The sequence below is a fragment of the Ochlerotatus camptorhynchus genome, unplaced genomic scaffold, assembly GCF_037179485.1.
Source record: "Ochlerotatus camptorhynchus isolate MF236.1 unplaced genomic scaffold, CSIRO-AGI_Acam_v1.1 ptg000922l, whole genome shotgun sequence".
Lineage (NCBI taxonomy): Eukaryota > Metazoa > Arthropoda > Insecta > Diptera > Culicidae > Ochlerotatus > Ochlerotatus camptorhynchus.
The window spans coordinates 252,142-270,902 of NW_027041368.1; the positions used below are offsets into that span (position 1 = coordinate 252,142).

General features: G+C 41.9%; 1 protein-coding gene across 1 annotated transcript in view; it reads right to left on the bottom strand.

Moving 5' to 3' along the window:
• Positions 1-18,761, bottom strand: part of slou (slouch) — a 111,572-nt gene that overhangs the window by 87,489 nt on the left and 5,322 nt on the right. The gene's annotated exons all lie outside the window — the stretch shown is intronic.

Sequence of the window (18,761 nt, forward strand, 5' to 3'; positions counted from 1 at the left end):
TTCTCGATTCTTTTTATTTCAAACGTTTAAAACAATAATTATCAATTTGGTTTATATAGGTAGTTTTGCTATCAATAAGTTTTTTCCAATGAAATAATATTTGACAACCAAGGTTGCAAAGACTCATTTCAGGTAAAATAATGTTTTTCGGAATAATAAAACCAAAAGATGGTATGATGGCATGTTTTACTTGTAACTTACAAGAAGAGGTTACAAAGTATGCGTTGGAAACATAAAACCTGTAAATTTTGCTTTCTATGAGTCACAATCAGCGATTTGCTGATCGCTGAGTGAGTGAGTGAGTTTGTGAAAAATCGCTGACTGTGACTCTCATGAAGTGAAATAAACAGGTTTAATATGTCAAACACATTCTTTGCAACCTCTTCTTGTATCCTACCAATTCAAAATTTGATCATGGCATCTAATTATTTCATAATTTAGAAAAACATTGTTTAAGCTGAAATGAGTCTTTGCAACCTTGTTGACAACACAGCAAATAATTTGAAGTTAAACTATTTTCTGGAAGAATAAGAATAATTTTATAAACATTAAATGTGGCCAACAATGCACAACAAAAATCTTTGTATCTATATTGTGCTTATTATATCAGTTTTCTGTAGGTTACATACGCAATCTTCAAACATTATTTTATTTTATATTGTTAGTAGCTGAGAGTGCCCGACCTTCCTCGGGATTCAATATTAGCTTGAGTTTATGCGCCAATTAAAAAAGCATGCTATATTGTACGTAGCCCCCCACCCGTCTTATCTAAGGGGCAACTCCCTATGACCTCCACATTCCAAATTTGGTTCCATTTGCTTGATTAGTTCTCGAGTTATACAGAAATTTCTGTTTCAGTTGTATGGGAGCCCCCCTTTACAGAGGGGGGAAGGGGTTTCGAACCATCATAAGAACCTTTCCCTGCCCCAAAAACCCTTGCATACAAATTTTCGCGCCGATCGGTTTAGTAGTTTCCGAGTCTATAAGGGTCAGACAGACAGACAGACAGAAACTCATTTATATATGTATAGAAGATAGAAGATTACATTGGAAAATATATCTGGCATCATGAGTTTTGGTTAATTACCATTTGGTTCGACAATTATGATTCAACGCGATGAACAATAATTATTGACTGTTCGATGGAACGGTATAAGAACGCATGTTGTTGTTGTTGGATTTGCTGTTATACTGATGGTGTGTTTACTTTTTGCTATGGGTAGTGAGTCATTGGAGTGTGCCTTATATTGTGAATGCAATACGGGATACTGGCTAATAATGAGTCGTCTACGACACTTGTATCTACATAAATTAAGATTGGACCAATTACCTGGCGCATTCACCCTAGTTTATATATTTTCATTTGAGAGCTCCCTTGCAAAGTGGAATTGTTTTGAATGGCATTAAGGTGATATGGTTGCCGTTAAGTCATACCGGACTAAGTGACATTCCTAGATTTCAAGACAAATGAATTTAAAGTGTGGTTATTTGCATTGTTTCTTATGTAATGGAAAAACCCAATGTCATCATCACCACACTTTTTTTTTTTAATTGTGCTATATTGTTCCCTTTGACTTATCGCTGACTTAGCGTCTGCAAGCCTTTACTATGATGTCACTTCACATTTTCTGAAGTATAAATACAGGTGTTCTTCGATATAACGTACATTTTACCTCAATTTAACGTACTCATGCATATTTTGTTTCCTGATTTTTCCAGAGTTAGTATTTAGAGTTTCACAAACAATTATAGGGTGTCCCAGAATGTCTAAGCACGATTTAAAAAAAATAACAATAAAGTAACTCTGTTTACATCAAATTCGATTTTTATTTCGTATTCATGTTCTCTACACAGCAAAACATTTATTTTAATATCACATCAAAGCGGATGCACTTCAATCGTGTCGAAAATATAGTGTAATATTACTTGCCAAATAGGACAAAATAATGAAACAGTGCATGAACTGACATTACGCGGCTTTTACTGCATTTTTTTATGTTTGTGGCCAAAAAAATTACATGAAATTTTCGACATGACTGAAGTGCATTCTCTTGGATGTAATATTAAAATTTATTTTTAACTGTGTATAGTATTCTATTACAGTTAAACGTAGAAAATCTGAGATCCGATCAGACGTAATACAAGGAGATTTTGAATAATGTTTCCCAGTCTTTTGCAAACTTTGTAACGGAATCCGCTGGTCAGGGCCCAAAAAGTTTCGATTGGCTTGGCTTGCGGACAGTTTGGCGGATTCATCTCCTTGGGTACGAATTGGACCTTCTTAGGTTTATATCAGGCTACCATGTCCTTGAAGTAATAAACCAACGCCAAATCCGGTCAAAACATTACTGAGGCGTCGTGTTTGCGGATCATGGCAATACGTCTCGAACTGAAGCACTTTTCTTGCGAGTGAAAGCTTGCACGATTTTCCGGGCCAGATTTTGGTCAACAGGGTTCGGTTTGCGTTCAGATTTTTGCTTGTCCTGGAATTTTACTTCATCACCATTCTTCCGAATCTCGTTTTGAAAGGCTCCGATGCTTACACCTTCCAATGTCACTAATTGACTCAGATAAATGTTGGGGATAGAACATCATTTGTGCACGATCTGTTTTTCCCGAGAAATGCTTCGCATTATCACGGAAATGTAAAGAACCGACACTTGCGATACACGAAACGGTTGATCGAAATATAAACAATGATTCAGCTAGATAATCAGCTGTTTAAACGTCATCTGAAACAAGCAGGGGTGTTCCAAAGTCGTGCTTAGACATTCTGGGATACCCTATAATAAAAGACCAGCTCAGCCTCCTAGGTCAATATTGACCATTCAGTGGCCTCGGAACTGGTTCCAATGTTCCAGACAAGGTTTTGGAAGCTCTGTAAAAATGGTCGATCTATGGATTGAACGATTATATTTATAATTTAACGACCAATTCATCCAAAACCATGCCACACACCCAGGACAACCATTCGGAGGCCATGGTACAGGTTCTAGAAGCCCAAGATTGCATTTTTCAATTTCTTGAAGTCAAAACCAACCATGGCTCTAATTTATACATATTGTACTTATCTGGAAGGCTGAGCAAGCTCGCTGTCCGCTGTGAAAGCTAAGTACACTGTATACTGAATTGCGTGACATTGATGCTGCATTGATTATGGTTGTCCGCACGTAGAGGCATTGTTCGAACACCCTGTGGTTTAAGATGATAATTCTTCTATGCAATCGGTGTAAATATTTACTTTATTTGACAATTCTTAGGTAATCATGACAGCAGTAGGTCTCTTTTCTTCATTCAAATTGTTTTCAATATTCAAACGTCATGATTACCTGGGTTTTGTCAAATAATGTAAATATGTCCATTGCTTGCACCAACGAACTCTCGTAACACTTTGACAACTCAAAGATGCGTCCTACACTGTTGGCATGTTCATCAATAATTAAGGGCTGGGCCTCCCTTGACATCGGTGATATAACATCGCAGTAGTTGGAGCAATTTACGTCTTCTTCTTTTTCTTCTTCGCATTTCAAGCTTATTGCATATCGCATATTAGCTTATTGTGTGAGCTCAACTTAGTGTTCTAGATGCACTTCCACAGTTATTAATTGAGAGCTTTCGATGCCTGTACCATTTTTCCATTGTTGTGTGGCAAGTCCAATCATACTTCTATGCCCAGGTAAGCCGAGAAATTTTCCAACCCGAAAAATTCCTAGACCGGACCAGGAATTGAACTCAGCCACCTCCAGCATGGTCTTGTTGCTTTACCGACTTAGCTAAGGGAGGCCCCTAGAGAGCAATTTACGTAGAATTACTATTACATGACGCCAAAAAAAGCTGACCATCGGAAACTCACCCTACCATGTCCCTTTAAACATCTCATTGTGATCCTACCATATGTAAAACATACTTTTACGCATTGATTGGTGCTGGTAAATATTACAATCGTCATGCGAAAATGGGAAAACAGATCCTGTCACTATCATGAGACGTAACTACCTAGCATAAGCTTCTTGTCATTCTCCAATGATCAAGCACTCATGAGAACAATTCTCTTACGGTTTTGACATAAAAATTTCTATCTGATTTAGTGTGAGTGAATATATTTTTAAGATTTCCACGGTTCAAGTAACAATATTATCAATAAATGAGCTAGTAATTGCGATGTTCACAACACTGTCACGTTCTGTCATGACAAAACAATCGATGAGATTTTGAATAAAATCTCTACCGTTTTTTTCTCATCCAGTGATAGTGACAGAAGTATCTCTGTAAAAATCACGTGAGATCTTTCATTGAAAAGGAAATTTACCATCCCTGGCCTTAATATCGAGGGTCGGACCATACTAGCCAGACATAGTTCAATTACCGTGATTGCAAAAATAACCTCTCAGGCGATACTGGCTTCTTAGAGCTCGCCGGAGTTCAAGTCATGGTTTTGAAATATGATGATGACATTCGATTTGGCAGATGTCTGGGCGTCTATGATACGAGTTTACGAACGCTGGCTATCATAGTACGTTGTCGGGAATTTTTAAAGTTGGGGTTTTGGGACTTTTGACCGATTTTTAGAGCCTTTGACCAGCCTTATCTTAGGCCATTTTATCTTTAAAACATTTAAATTTAGCTGGAACGTAAAACTCTCTCGAGTCAATGTGCGCCATCATTGAAGATCGCACCATCCTAACCATAGTATGAGACATTAGACTAAACAAAATTCCATTTAGAATTCGAAAAGTTAGCATGATGGCAAAGTGACGAGTCCGATTCCCCCCTCCCGCAAACCTGTTAAAATGTTACGTAAATTCGTGTGCTATATTAAGCTTAAAATTAAACATAGCGTATTTTACGCGTTCATTAAAGCGTAGGTTCTCAGGTTTTTTTTTTCCTTTTGGTTTGTTTTCCGTCGATCTTGTTTTCCGTGCTGAGCACTAATGCTACCGACGCCAAGGAGACAGCTCCCACACCTGGACCCTACCTATCGACCCATCAACTAGCCGGCGCCGGTGGTGTAGTGGTAAGCGTGACTGCTTTCTAACACCCCAATGGGTCTGGGTTCAATCCCAGCCGAGGTCGGTGGGATTTTTCTGAGGCATAAAAATCTCTGGTCACGTCTTCCTTCGGAAGGGAAGTAAAGCCGTTGCTCCCGGCCCATGTGTGTTGAATGGGTGCGATATCCTACGCAGGTGTGGAAGCTGCCTTCCTGCACATTCGATTGCCGTCAATGGATGGCAATCGATGTCCGTCGGTGATTGGCACTAGATTGCGGAACAGAGACCGACGTTAAATAAAGGAAAGAAAGACCCATCAACTCATGAACCGGAGACCAACGGCTTTACTTCCCTTCCGAAGGAAGGCGTGATCAGAGATATTATGCCTCAGAACATCCCGGCCAGGCCTACTGGGTTGAGAGGTAATCACGCTTACCACTACACCATCGGCGCCGCTACAGGTTTATTACAATGCGTGTAGTTTTCTAGTTAAAGGAGCGTAGCGTAAAAAAATGCTTAAATTTTGTAAAATTGCGTTACTCATATTCACCCAGCTTGGGGATTATAGAAACAAAAAGGATTAAAATTGCATGCCGTTAAAAACCTAAATAAAATTATTATGAAATTAATGTTTCGTAAGGTAAAAATTCAAAAGAATCGATTCCGCTTGTATATATTATGTGCATACGTGTAAGTATATGTAGATGTTCTTGACGAATAATAGATCAGAAAACATTCGAATGAAGTATTTTTTCCAGATATGAAATACCAGAGTAAAATTAGCCCAAAACTCGCATGTGCTTCACTGCCTGTCTCAAACTATTGTATACAACTTACTGAATAGTTTAGGCATCAAATATTTTTTATTGCAAATTTTGTATAAATCAACTCTTACACATTCCGCATCGAACGTTCGACTGTTTCGGTCTAGTGTTGCTTGCACTCCGTTATCAGTACTAGCTTTTTTTCCCCTATTGAGGTTTTTTTTCAATCCGCTTTCACATAGTATACAAAAGTGTAGTGAGCATCGCGGAATTGCATTTGCCGCACAACCGTTCGAGAAAGGAAGTCATTTCCGGCCGAGTCCGGCAGATGAGCTGTTCATCTTTAGCCAACAAATTTCATCGCATCACGCCACTGCAACATCAAGGTCATCGAGTTCGCCAGCCGGTGCTTTGTTGAAAACACTCGAGGGCAACAATAGAACGATCATCACCATCATCCTCACATCAGTAGATCAACGTCATCAGCCACACTCCGTGCGCTTGTGTGGAGAGTTAAGTAACAAACGGTTATCTTCCGTTCTCCGCAACCTGATTAATCTCCATACAGCGTTGATTAACTTTTCTGACAACTTTTTGTTTTTTTCCTGAAAAAGTTTTCATTTTTTTTTCACTTACTGTTTTTTTTTTGCAGTCTGATTAATCTCCCTATAGTGTTGATTAACTTTCCTGGCACATTTTTTTTTGCTTTGTTGGATTAAGTATTATTTTTACCGTTATATTTTCTGGATAAGTTTTTTTTCTTATATATTTTTTTATTATTATTAATTTTTTTTTTTTTTTTGTTTTCCTCACGCATATTTTTTTTTCTTGTTTATGTCGAAATCTGTTGCGGAGGTACTTAAGACCCCGCAATGGATGAAACAAATGATGGCGGGGGTATTTCGCTAGCAGATATCTCCAATGATGAGTCTGTTGAATCTCCATCATTTGAAAATCTGCTTCTCACTGAAGAGAAAATGGATACCTTAGGGGACTCTACTTCGGACCCTAAAACGAGCACTGGAGCTTACCCAAAGGTGATGTCTAAACAACAGCCTCCTGCACCCCCTGCCCCCCCTTCTCCACCATCGCCTCCTCGTCCACCTGTTCCCCCTACTCCAACCGTTAAAACCTTAAAACTTTCTGCGACCCCCCGCCATAAAGCTTACCCAAGCGGCTCAAAAGGTCCGTGGGTTGTTTTTTTTCCGGCCCAAACAAAAACCTTTGAATATTTCTCGGATTTCGAAGGATCTGACAAAACATTTTTCGGCCGTAACCGATATATTTAAGGTGACGCCAAACAAACTGCGCGTTACCGTTGATGACCTGAAACAGGCAAAGCGGATTGTTGCCTATGAGCTTTTTACGATGGAATATCGAGTCTACATCCCCAGTTGTGACGTAGAAATCGAAGGAGTGGTCACCGAAGCGAGTCTAACTTGCGAAGATTTCCTTCATGCCGAATCCTTCGGTATTTTTAAAAACCGTGCCCTTCCGAAAGTGAAGATTCTGGATTGCATCCAAATGCAATCAGTGTCTCTCATTGGCACGAAAAAAACGTACTCTCTGTCAGACTCGTTCCGTGTGACCTTTTCAGGATCGGCGCTACCTGACTACGTCGTAATTGGGAAGGTTCGACTGCCTGTACGCTTGTTTGTACCGCGGGTAATGAACTGCTCAAAATGCAAGCAACTTGGTCACACCGCTGACTTCTGCACCAACAAACCGAGCTGCGATCAATGCGGCGAGCTGCATGCAGATGGTTCTTGCCGGGCTACCCCAAAATGTGTTTACTGCAAGGATACTCTGCATGCTTTGGTTGATTGCCCGAAGTACAAACAGCAGGGAGAAAAACTTAAGCGGTCTTTGCAAGCTCGCTCCAAGAGGTCACTTGCAGAACTCTTAAAAATCACCGCTTCATCTTCCCAAACCACCCCAAAAACCAAAAACACATACTCCATTTTGCCAGATGATGATCAGGGCTCTGATTCAGAGGTTGGTGAAGGTAGTCCCTTTGTCTTTAAAGGCAACACGAGAAAACGATTAAAAAAAAACGTCACTCAAAATCCGCGCAAGACCTCTCGTATGGACTCCCAACCTACCTTGACAAATTTAAGAGGTAGCGGAAATGTACCGAAACCCCCACCACCGGGATTTAAATCTTGTAATTTTAACAAGGACTTTCCGCCACTTCCGGGATCATCTTAAACCCCAGATATCCCAGTTTTTCAGCCAGAAAAACAGCTGAATAATCAGCAAGAACATGATGCCATGTTCACGTTTTCTGGAATTGTGGAGAGCATCTTCAATATATTCAACGTCTCTGACTCAGCTAGGAACATTATTAATTTAGTGCTTCCATTTGTGAAAACTCTTTTGAAGCAAATAGCTTCTAGGTGGTCCTTCCTTGCATCGATCATATCCTTTGATGGATAATTTTCCGAATGAGGTCGGGGATATGATCTCTGTTCTTCAGTGGAACTGTAGAAGTCTTATAACGAAACTTGACACATTCAAATTTTTAGTTCACAACTGACTTTGTGATGCATTTGCTCTTTGTGAAACATGGCTTTCTTCAGACACATTAACATTATTCGCCTTGATCGAGCAGATTCGTATGGAGGGGTGCTTCTCGGGATTAATAAGCTCCATTCCTTTCATAGAATCGATCTGCCTTCCGTGACAGGCATTGAAGTTGTCGCATGTCAGGTAAATATTCGAGGTAAAAGCCTCAGTATTGCCTCAGTATATCTTCCTCCAAGAACTGCGATTTCTCGCCAAGGTCTCTCAAATATTTGCTCAGCTTTATATGAGCCTCGGTTGATCTTAGGAGATTTTAACTCCCACGGTACAGGCTGGGGGGAACTGTACGATGACAACCGCTCAACCCTGATATACGACCTTTGCGATAACTTCAATATGACAATTCTTAACACTGGGGAAGTAACACGAGTGGCCAAACCTCCAGCAAGAGAAAGTAGATTAGACCTCTCCCTCAGTTCGAGCTCACTATCGTTGGATTACTCGTGGAAAGTAATTCAAGATCCCTACGGTAGTGACCACTTGCCAATCAAAATTTCTATTACCAATGGTTCATCTTCCACTCGCTCGGTTGACATCGCGTACGACCTCACGAAAAACATCGACTGGCAAAAAGTTGCAGCCACGGTTCTCGGTGATATTGAATCGGTTGAGATACTCCCTCCGCTGGACGAGTACTCCTTTTTATCGCGACTTATCGTTGACTGCGCTCTTCAAGCACAGACGAAACGCGTTCCGGGTGGTTCCGTTCGCAAACGACCTCTCACTCCGTGGTGGGATAAGGATTGCACCGACGCAAACAGCGAGAAGTCCGCCGCGTTTAAACGCTTCCGCAAACACGGTAAGGTCGGGGACTTCGAGCGGTACACCGACCTCGAGAAAACTTTTAAGAGCTTGATTAAAGCCAAAAAACGCGGTTACTGGCGTCGGTTCGTCGATGGTTTGTCACGAGAGACTTCCATGAGAACGCTCTGGAATGTCGGCAGGAGAATGCGAAACGCGTCATCACCGGTCAACGAAGACAAGGAGTACTCAGACAGTTGGATATTCAGCTTCGCGCGGAAAGTATGCCCGGATTCGGTGTCGGTTCAAACCAACGTTCGTGATAGTCCGTGATAGTAACGAAATAGATTCTCCGTTTTCGATGGTGGAATTCTCACTTGCTCTCCTCTCATGTAACAACTCAGCTCCAGGAATGGATAGAATCAAGTTCAACTTGCTCAAAAATCTCCCAGACGTCGCGAAGAGACGCTTGTTGAACTTATTCAATCAATTTCTGGAGCACAACATTGTTCCGGATGATTGGAGGCAAGTAAGAGTTATCGCATTCGAAAACCCGGTAAACCCGCGTAGGATTATAACTCGTACCGTCCCATCGCGATGCTGTCCTGTATACGGAAATTGTTGGAGAAAATGATTCTTTTTCGTCTAGACAAATGGGTCGAGTCGAATGGTTTACTTTCAGATACGCAATTTGGATTTCGGAGAGGCAAAGGAACGAGCGACTGTCTTGCGTTGCTTTCAACTGAAATTCAACTGGCCTATGCGCAAAAACAGCAACTGGGTTCAGTTTTCTTGGACATTAAGGGGGCTTTGGATTCTGTTTGTATCGATGTCCTTTCGGATAAACTCCACGATAGTGGGCTTTCACTTTTTTTTTTTTTTTACTTTAAATGATCTATATTTCTTGAATTTGTGTGGTTTACATGTATAACTTATCAAGTGACACAGATGCGTCTTTTCAACTTTAGTTCCTGTGAAATTTCAATTATTATTAATTACAGTTCCTAAATAGTCCTATCAGGCTTGTTTTAGAGAATGACCACCTTGGTGGGATTGGTTTGTTTTAAAATTTGAAAACGGAGACTACTTATAACTACTATTTACAACTACTACAACTAACCTACAACTACTATATACACCTAATCTACTATATACAAATTGCTAATCAAAGCATGTTCTGATAAATTACATTTTTGTGCAAATTTAGTCTTAATTTCGTTAATTCTGGAATCTATTTTGGCAATGCCTGCCTCTTCATGTAAATTTGTTATTCTAGTGTCAAAAGGACGATCAAGTACCATCCTCAGTACTCTATTCTGAGCGACTTGGTTTTTGTTCCTGTGAGTCTGTGCACATGATTCCCACACCGGAGCTGCGTAGAGGATCGCAGGTGCTATGATTTGTTTGTAGACGGCCAGTTTGTTCACCCTTGAGAGGCGGGATCTGCGGCAAATCAGCGGATACAGACACCTAACCAAGGCAGAACACTTAACTACAGTTTTCTCTACATGCGCACGGAAGAGGAGCTTTTCGTCAAACAACATCCCGAGATAGGTTACTTCGGCAGACCACTCAACCCTTGTGCCATTCATGATTACAGTACAAGATGGAGCCGGTTTCAGTTTTGGCGATTGCCGATGGAGGAACATGATTGCTTGTGTTTTGGAGGCATTGATTTTGATTTTCCACGTGGTGGCATAATCAGCATAATCAGCGTTAAGGCATCGTTGAAGTTTGTTCGTTATTTCGCGAGGCATCCTTCCTTTGACGGCTATTGCGGTATCATCTGCGAACAGGAAGAACACGCAACCGTCACCGAGGGGAGGAATGTCGGAAGTATAAATGCTGTAAAGCAAGGGGCCCAGCAAACTGCCTTGCGGGACTCCTGCTGGGATGGAAAACTTGTCTGAAAGACAACCATTCAACGATACCTTAAACGACCTTTGCTGGAGGTAGTTACGGGTGATTTTAACCAGATGTAATGGGAAGTTGAAGTTACAAAGCTTGTACACAAGTCCATCATGCCAAACATTGTCAAACGCCTTTTCAACGTCTAACAAGGCCATGGCTGTGGACTTGGATACAGCTTTGTTACTTCGGATGTTATTCATCACCCGTACTAGCTGATGATTGGTGGAGTGCCCTTTTCTGAACCCAAACTGTTCCGGAAGGAGAATGTTATTTTCCTCGACAAACTTGAGCAAACGATTGAGAATGAGTTTCTCGAACAATTTGCTCAGCGCTGAAAGGAGGCTGATTGGTCTGTAGCTTGAAGACAATGTTGGATCCTTACCGGGTTTGCGGATTGGTATGATTTTTGCTATTTTCCAGATGCTTGGAAAGTAGTGCAGTTCCAAACATTTGTTGACGATAGCGGTTAGAAGAGACTGCACTTTCATGCTGAGTCTCTTCAAGATCAAGTTAAATATACCGTCAAACCCGGGAGCCTTCATGTTCTTGCTGCATTTCAGCGCTGAGCAAATTTGTTGTACTGTAATCATATCCGCCGGAGGCACGACACAAGGGGAGACATCTAGGTTTTGAACGCATTGCGCAACCTGATCATCGAGCGGACTTTGGATAGTCGAGCCAAGCAAATGCGATGAAGCGACATGCTTGCCGATCGCATTTGCTTTCTTCTGTGGGGTGATTAAAAGCCGATCGTCATCATTTTCGACTTTGAGAGGTGGAACGGGTTTGGGATGATTTTTCAGGACCTTGGCTACCTTCCAGAATGGTCTGGAGCGGTCGTCCAGATTCTGGACAACACGCCCGAAACTTTAATTTCGGAGTGAGTCCATTCTGGAAGCAATCTGCCTGTTCAGATCGGCCACTTCACGTTTTTTGCCCAGATCTCCAGTCCTCTGAAACTGGCGTCTACGAACATTTCTTAACCGAATAAGTAAATGGGTGTGGGAATCAATAGCAACAAACTTACCCCTCACAGGAACTTGTCGAACACACGCCTCGTCAGCCACGGATATGGCCTGTTGGAGTCCTTCCAACGCCCGGTCGATGTCATCTACAGTGTCGAGCAGTGGATTTTCATCGATGTTGCTGTCCACCATTCGTCCGTACTGCACCCAGTTGACATGGTGGTAGTCTATACGCAGGCAGCTTCTAGCAGGAACCACGTTGACACCGACTTCAGTCACCACCGGTTGGGGGTCGGAGCTGAGATCGTTGTGCGCCTCCGGCTTGGATAGTTCGATGTTTGACAGGAAAAAGTCCAGGGTGGACGGATTTCCCGCCGGAGAGATAAAAGTTGGTTCGTCCGGAAACTGCACAGTGTACAGTCCATGTTGTGCGTGGTCGAACAATAGACATCCGTTCCGGTTCCGCTGGTAGTTCCGCCAAGCTTCATGGCGGGCATTCAGGTCGCCCCCAACGATGAATCGGCAGCTAGTACGGGTGATGGCGGTCAGGACGTTCTTGAATTGAGTTCCTAGTCCATTGTTGGCGGTGCACTGGCGTGGGCAGTAAACAGCGATAAACCGGACGTTTCCAGTTGGTGATTCCACCTCCACACTAACGGCCTCGATGATAGAAGTGCGGACGTGGGGCAGAGTGCAGAACTTGATTCCCTTTCTGACGATGACCGCTACACCACCTCCCCTGGAGCTGGTGCGATCAAGCCGGATAATGTTGTGGTCAGGCAACCAGAAGCTGTCGCCGGACTTTAGATGGGTCTCGGTTAGAAGGCCCACGTCGATGCTGTGCTTGCGGAGGAAGTCGGCAAGCTCAATCTGTTTTGCTTTTACAGAGCAAGCGTTCCAGGTAGCGATGGTTAGCGGCTTAGACACCATACTGGATGATGAACTTACCGAGCACTTGGATCTGTTCGGGCTTATTGCGGCACTTACGAAGAGCACCGGACATGTTGACGAGAATTTCCATCAGTTCATCCGCTGAGAACAGATCGGGGTTGTTGTTTTGCGCTGGTGGTTGTCTCCAGAATCCAGGGGGTGATGGAGAGCTTTAGCCAGCATAATCACCAGAAGTTGCTTGAGCGGAATGCACCCGCGAATTCTCTTGCCTTTGCTGAGGAGCACGAAGAGGCGGGAAATCCTCCGTCCGAAATGCCGGGACTTTGTCCTTCTTGCGTCCTGGTTGGTTGTTAGTTGCCGCCTGTTTTCGGATGCGTTTGAAGTCCTCGCGTTTGGAGCACTGTCTGTCGGAACCTTGGTGAGCACCACCACAGTAGGCGCATTTTAACGCCACGGCTCCATCCACAGTTGGCGCATTTTAACGCCACGGCTCCATCCGCAGGGCAGTTGGAAGTGGCGTGGTCTTGAGCGCAATTGCCACAGCGTGGCTTAATGTTGCAGTTGCGGGTGCCGTGTCCAAAGTTCAGACACCGTTGGCACTGAGTCACATCACGATGGCCGCCACGGTATGGCTCCCAGCGGACGATGATGGAATTGATGGAGCGGATGGCCTTCAGCGCGTTGAGCGTCACCGTTCCCTTCTGGAAGTGTACCAGGAAAAGGCTATCCGGATATGCCTTCACATTTTCGTCCTTCCTTGTCATCCGATAGACGGCACTTGGGGCCAGCTTGTACCGGTCTCTGATTTCAGCTTCGATAAACTTCGGGTCGAAGTTTGGTAGGCCCCTAATGACGACCTTGAATGGCTTCTTACCGGGAATGTCGTGGGTGAAAAATTCCACCTTGGAAGTCCTCAGGTGGGCGACGACCAAGTCATACTCCGCTTTGGTACGGAGCACCACCTTGGTGCCGACTCTGCCCAACTTGTATTCGGCTTTAACACCCAGCGTCGCTAGATCTGCGATGAGCTCATTAAGATGGGCATTTTTCACTACCAACGGAGGTAGCTTCACTTTTGCCGCACTCGGGCCGGCAGAATTTTCGTTGCCGATGGCGTCGCCGAAATCACCGATGTCGCTGGCGTTCGTCGCAGTGACATCGGACTGGCCTCGATTCTTCTTTCTCTTCTTACTGCGTTTTTCCAACACAGCTGGCTGGATATTCCCATCCATGGGGAGAACAGCAAACCTGTTCGAGGTAGGCACACCGGAGCTTCCTTCACCGGGGTTCTGGACCTTCGCCGGGCTTCGCGACCGATGCTTCCCTATTTCGGGGCACACACACACACGCACGACAAACCGCGAAAGAGAGCGCTAACACTATCGCCACGAACTTTTCAAACAACTCGAGAGAGCGAGTTAACACCGAACTGAACTGCTTGACGATCAAGCAGAGAATCCAGTGGGCTTTCACCAATTATGAACAACTATTTGAGCAACTTGTTGTCTGAGAAATATATGAGCTTTTCTCATGGAAACTCGACAACTTCACGAATTAGTTACATGGGTCTCCCCCAGGGCTCATGTTTAAGCCCCCTTCTTTATAATTTTTATGTAAAAGACATTGATGGTTGTCTTGATGAAAATTGCTCGCTAAGGCAGCTTGCAGATGACGGCGTTGTGTCCGTTATTGGGCCAAGTGCACCGGACCTGCAAGGACCATTGCAAGATACCTTAGACAATTTGTCTACTTGGGCTATGAAGCTAGGTATCGAATTCTCTCCGGAGAAAACTGAGTTGATTGTTTTTTCTAGGAAGCATCATCCTGCACAGTTACAGCTTCAACTAAAGGGTAGAACAATCACTCAAAGTATATCTTTCAAGTATTTAGGTGTCTGGTTCGATTCCAAATGCACATGGGGAAAACATATTGCGTATCTGAAACAAAAATGCCAACAAAGAATCAATTTTCTTCGTACAATTACCGGAACTTGGTGGGGAGCACACCCGGAATATCTGATAAGGTTGTACCGAACAACCATCCTTTCGGTTTTAGAGTACGGCAGCTTTTGCTTCCAATCCGCAGCAAAAACACACATTCTTAAGCTGCAACGGATTCAATACCGTTGCCTTCGTATTGCGCTAGGCTGTATGCGCTCGACTCATACGATGAGCCTCGAAGTACTCGCGGGTGTTCTCCCACTGACAGATCGTTTCGCTGAGCTGTCTTTCCGGTTTCTCATCCGTTGTGAAGTATTGAATCCTTTGGTAATAGAACACTTTGAGAAGCTGCTCGACCAAAATCCTCAAACAAGATTCATGAGTTTGTACTATGAGTACATGACGCTGGAGGTTGGTCCTTCTTTATTAATCTCCAATCGTGATTGCTTTCAAGCCTTCTATAGTTCCTCTGTAAATTTTGATCTGACCATGATGCAAGAAATCCATGGAATACCAGATCACCATCGGTCGATGGTTGTTCCCTTAATTTTTGCAATCAAGTACCACCATGTAAGTAACGATAAAAGATTTTTCACAGATGGGTCAACCATAAATGCTTCCACTGGATTTGGTGTATTTAATCAATTTCATAGCGCCTCCTATAAACTACAGAAACCAGCTCCGTATATTATTGGAGGCTATTCGTTCAATGAGGCCGATGAAGCACTCCTCGTATTTCCTGCCTGAAATACGAACTAAACTGAGTGCTTTATCTAACTGCTCCTATACTATCACCTTAGCTTGGGTCCCATCTCATTGCTCAATTCCGGGTAATGAGAAAGCGGACTCATTGGCTAAGGTGGGCGCTATGGAAGGCGATATTTTTGAGCGACAAATCGCCTTCAACGAATTTTTCTCCATTGCTCGCCAGCAAGTCCTCATCAGTTGGCAACAAAAATGGAATGATGGTGAATTGGGAAGATGGTTACATTCTATTCTCCCACAGGTGTCGAACAAACCATGGTTCAAAAGGTTGGACATGAGCCGCGACTTTATACGCGTTATATCAAGGCTTATGTTCAATCACTGCTCGTTAGACTCGCACTTCTATCGAATTGGGCTCTCAGGCAGCAATTTATGTGCGTGTGTCAGTGGTTATCACGATATCGAGCATGTTGTTTGGTCGTGTACCTTACACCGTGTTTCCAAATCTGAGTTATCCACATCCCTCAGGGCCCGAGGAAAACAACCCACGATACCTGTTAGAGATGTCTTGGCGAGCCGAGACATCGACTATTTGAATTTAATTTATGTGTTTTTAAAACGGATAGCTTTGAGGATTTAGAAGTTAGTGTCATCTTGTGTTCTCCCAAGTTGTTAGCTACCCATCGGTGTACCCCCATGTTTGTCTTTTTCATCAGAGTGTCGCCTAGTTCGAGATCAAGAGCACATTGCTCTCCAAACCTTGTGTTCACAATCCCTACCCTGCCATCCATTTGTTAGAATTTGTTACCCCTAACCTCGAGATAGCCGCGAGTAATCGGCCCCCGCTTTACTAACGTTAGTTTTAAGTAATTTTGTTATCTAAACAATGAATATCGGCTCCGCAAAGCTACAGCACATGAGCCTGGAAAAATAAACGAACTATTTAAAAAAAAAAACCTATTACACATATTGACGTATGACGCAATTTTGATCCCATTATTAATTTTTCCAATAGTTTTCAAAAGGTCACCCACTCACTACTTGAAACATTTTTGATAACATGTTCCAAATTTTAAAGACTATAGTACTTGTCTCAGTGTGCACAGATTGAACACAAACGGAATCGATTCTTTGGCCTTTTTACCTTAAGAATACATTATTCTTCTGTCCCTACTGAGCAGTTCCACGCTAATTGACGAATCAGAATAAATCATTTTGAATATCGTTATATTTTTCTTCTTAATTGCGTATTTGTAATTTTTAAATAAACGGTAGGACGAAAACGTTATATGCACCGTAATAATTTTTTTGAAAATTTGAGATGTGCTTAAATATCTCAAAAAGTATACCTTAATTTTTAATAACATTAAAAATAAATAAAACACACAAAAATTGCAAAATTGCGACTTTTGATGGGAAACCACGTAAAACAGCAGCGTAAAAAAACGCATTTCTGATGAAAATACACTTCTCACAAGGAGTTTAGCACCTGATTTGGATGCAGGGAACTCAAATTTAATAAGAATATTTATTAAAATTGCACAAGGAAACCGTTGCACTATGGGCAAAAATGGGTCCAAAATTACCCAAAATTCAATAGCTCAACAGCACGTTGAATTCCGGCCATGAAAAACTACTTTTCAGAAGGGAAATCGTCCGGGGAATCGATTGCACGTGGTCCCATAGACCGGAGAGCCTTGTAGGTATGTCTTTTGGACCATTTTACCCCATTTTCCCCTACTTTTTGGAGGAAATGTTTTTTTACAGCTCTATTTTTCGTAAAACATAAGCACTTTATGCGTGGTTTTAGAATACTATGTCTTTAAACAACAGTTCATGAGATATTAGGGGAATACGGGGTACACTTTAAAGGGGAGTAAGGGGTAAAAGTGAACCCTCGCTAAATTTATTTAAATTCATAGAAATGTTGAACGATGCGATTTTTTGAATGACCTCAAAGGTTGCCTGCAATAATAAGATTTTTTTTTCGAAATTTAAGGTTAATTGGGGTTAAATAAGTTTTAATTTACTGCTATCTGTTTTAAAAGAGTTTTCACTTTTTTTGTCTGTATACAGCAAAACGATATAGTGGTTCTCAGAATTTTGTAAAAATTGGTAGTTTTGTTCCTTATCGCAACATATTTGACCCGTATTTTTTATTTTGTCATTAGGGTGACTATTTATATATTAGGGCGGTCAAAAAAAAAATATTTTTTTCGATTCTTTTCAAACATTTATAACTTTTGAACTGTTTGGCCGATGACGGAACTCAAAATACCAAATGAAAGTTATTTAAAAGCTTTTTTCAGAAAAAAATAATGATATTAAAAAAAATTGATTTTGTATTAAAAAAACATTGATTGTATTTTCACTTTTACCCCTTTTTCCCCTATAAAGTGAACCCCGTATTACCCTAATATCTCATGAACTGTTTTTTAAAGACATAGTATTCTAAAACCATGCATAAAATGCTTATGTTTTACGAAAAATAGAGCTGTGAAAAAACATTTCCTCCAAAAAAGTAGGGAAAAATGGGGTAAAATGGTCCAAAACACATACCTACAAGGCTCTCCGGTCTATGGGACCACGTGCAATCGATTCCCCGGACGATTTCCCTTCTGAAAAGTTGTTTTTCATGGCCGGAATTCAGCGTGCTGTTGAGCTATTGAATTTTGGGTAATTTTGGACCTATTTTTGCCCATAGTGCGTTGGGGGGGTTGATCCATTTAACCCTATATCGATAATTCCGATTTTGAGAATTCAACAATGTCCTAAAAATAAACAAAACAACCAATATGAAGCCCTCTTGTAGAAAGTTAGAATCCTCATAGCAACCAATAGTTTGTCAATTGCATTCGTCGCTAAAATTTATCTCTACATTTACGATAAAAAATGATCAATTTGCCTCCGGGTTACCATACCTGTCAACAAGTTTGGCAACTCTTTCTGGGTCTAAGATGAAAATAAACCCGATTATTTTTTCGTCACGGTCGTTCCTCCTCCTACTAGTTTCAAATGATGCTTAAATTAAATGCAGCTGGTTTCAAAAGATCTGCAGCAACTCAAAGAAAAACAAAGTACCCGCACAAAGTTTCTAAGTTCAACAAAGAACAAGTAATTAAAAAAAATGTAAATGCACACAGAAAAAAAAAATCTAAACTTTAATCATCGCTTAAAATTTACCCTCGTTTAATTTGAGCTATAGCGGGCATAATCATTAAATAAATAACTCAAAAACTTATAATCGCTTTTTGAGATTAATTGGAAATGCAT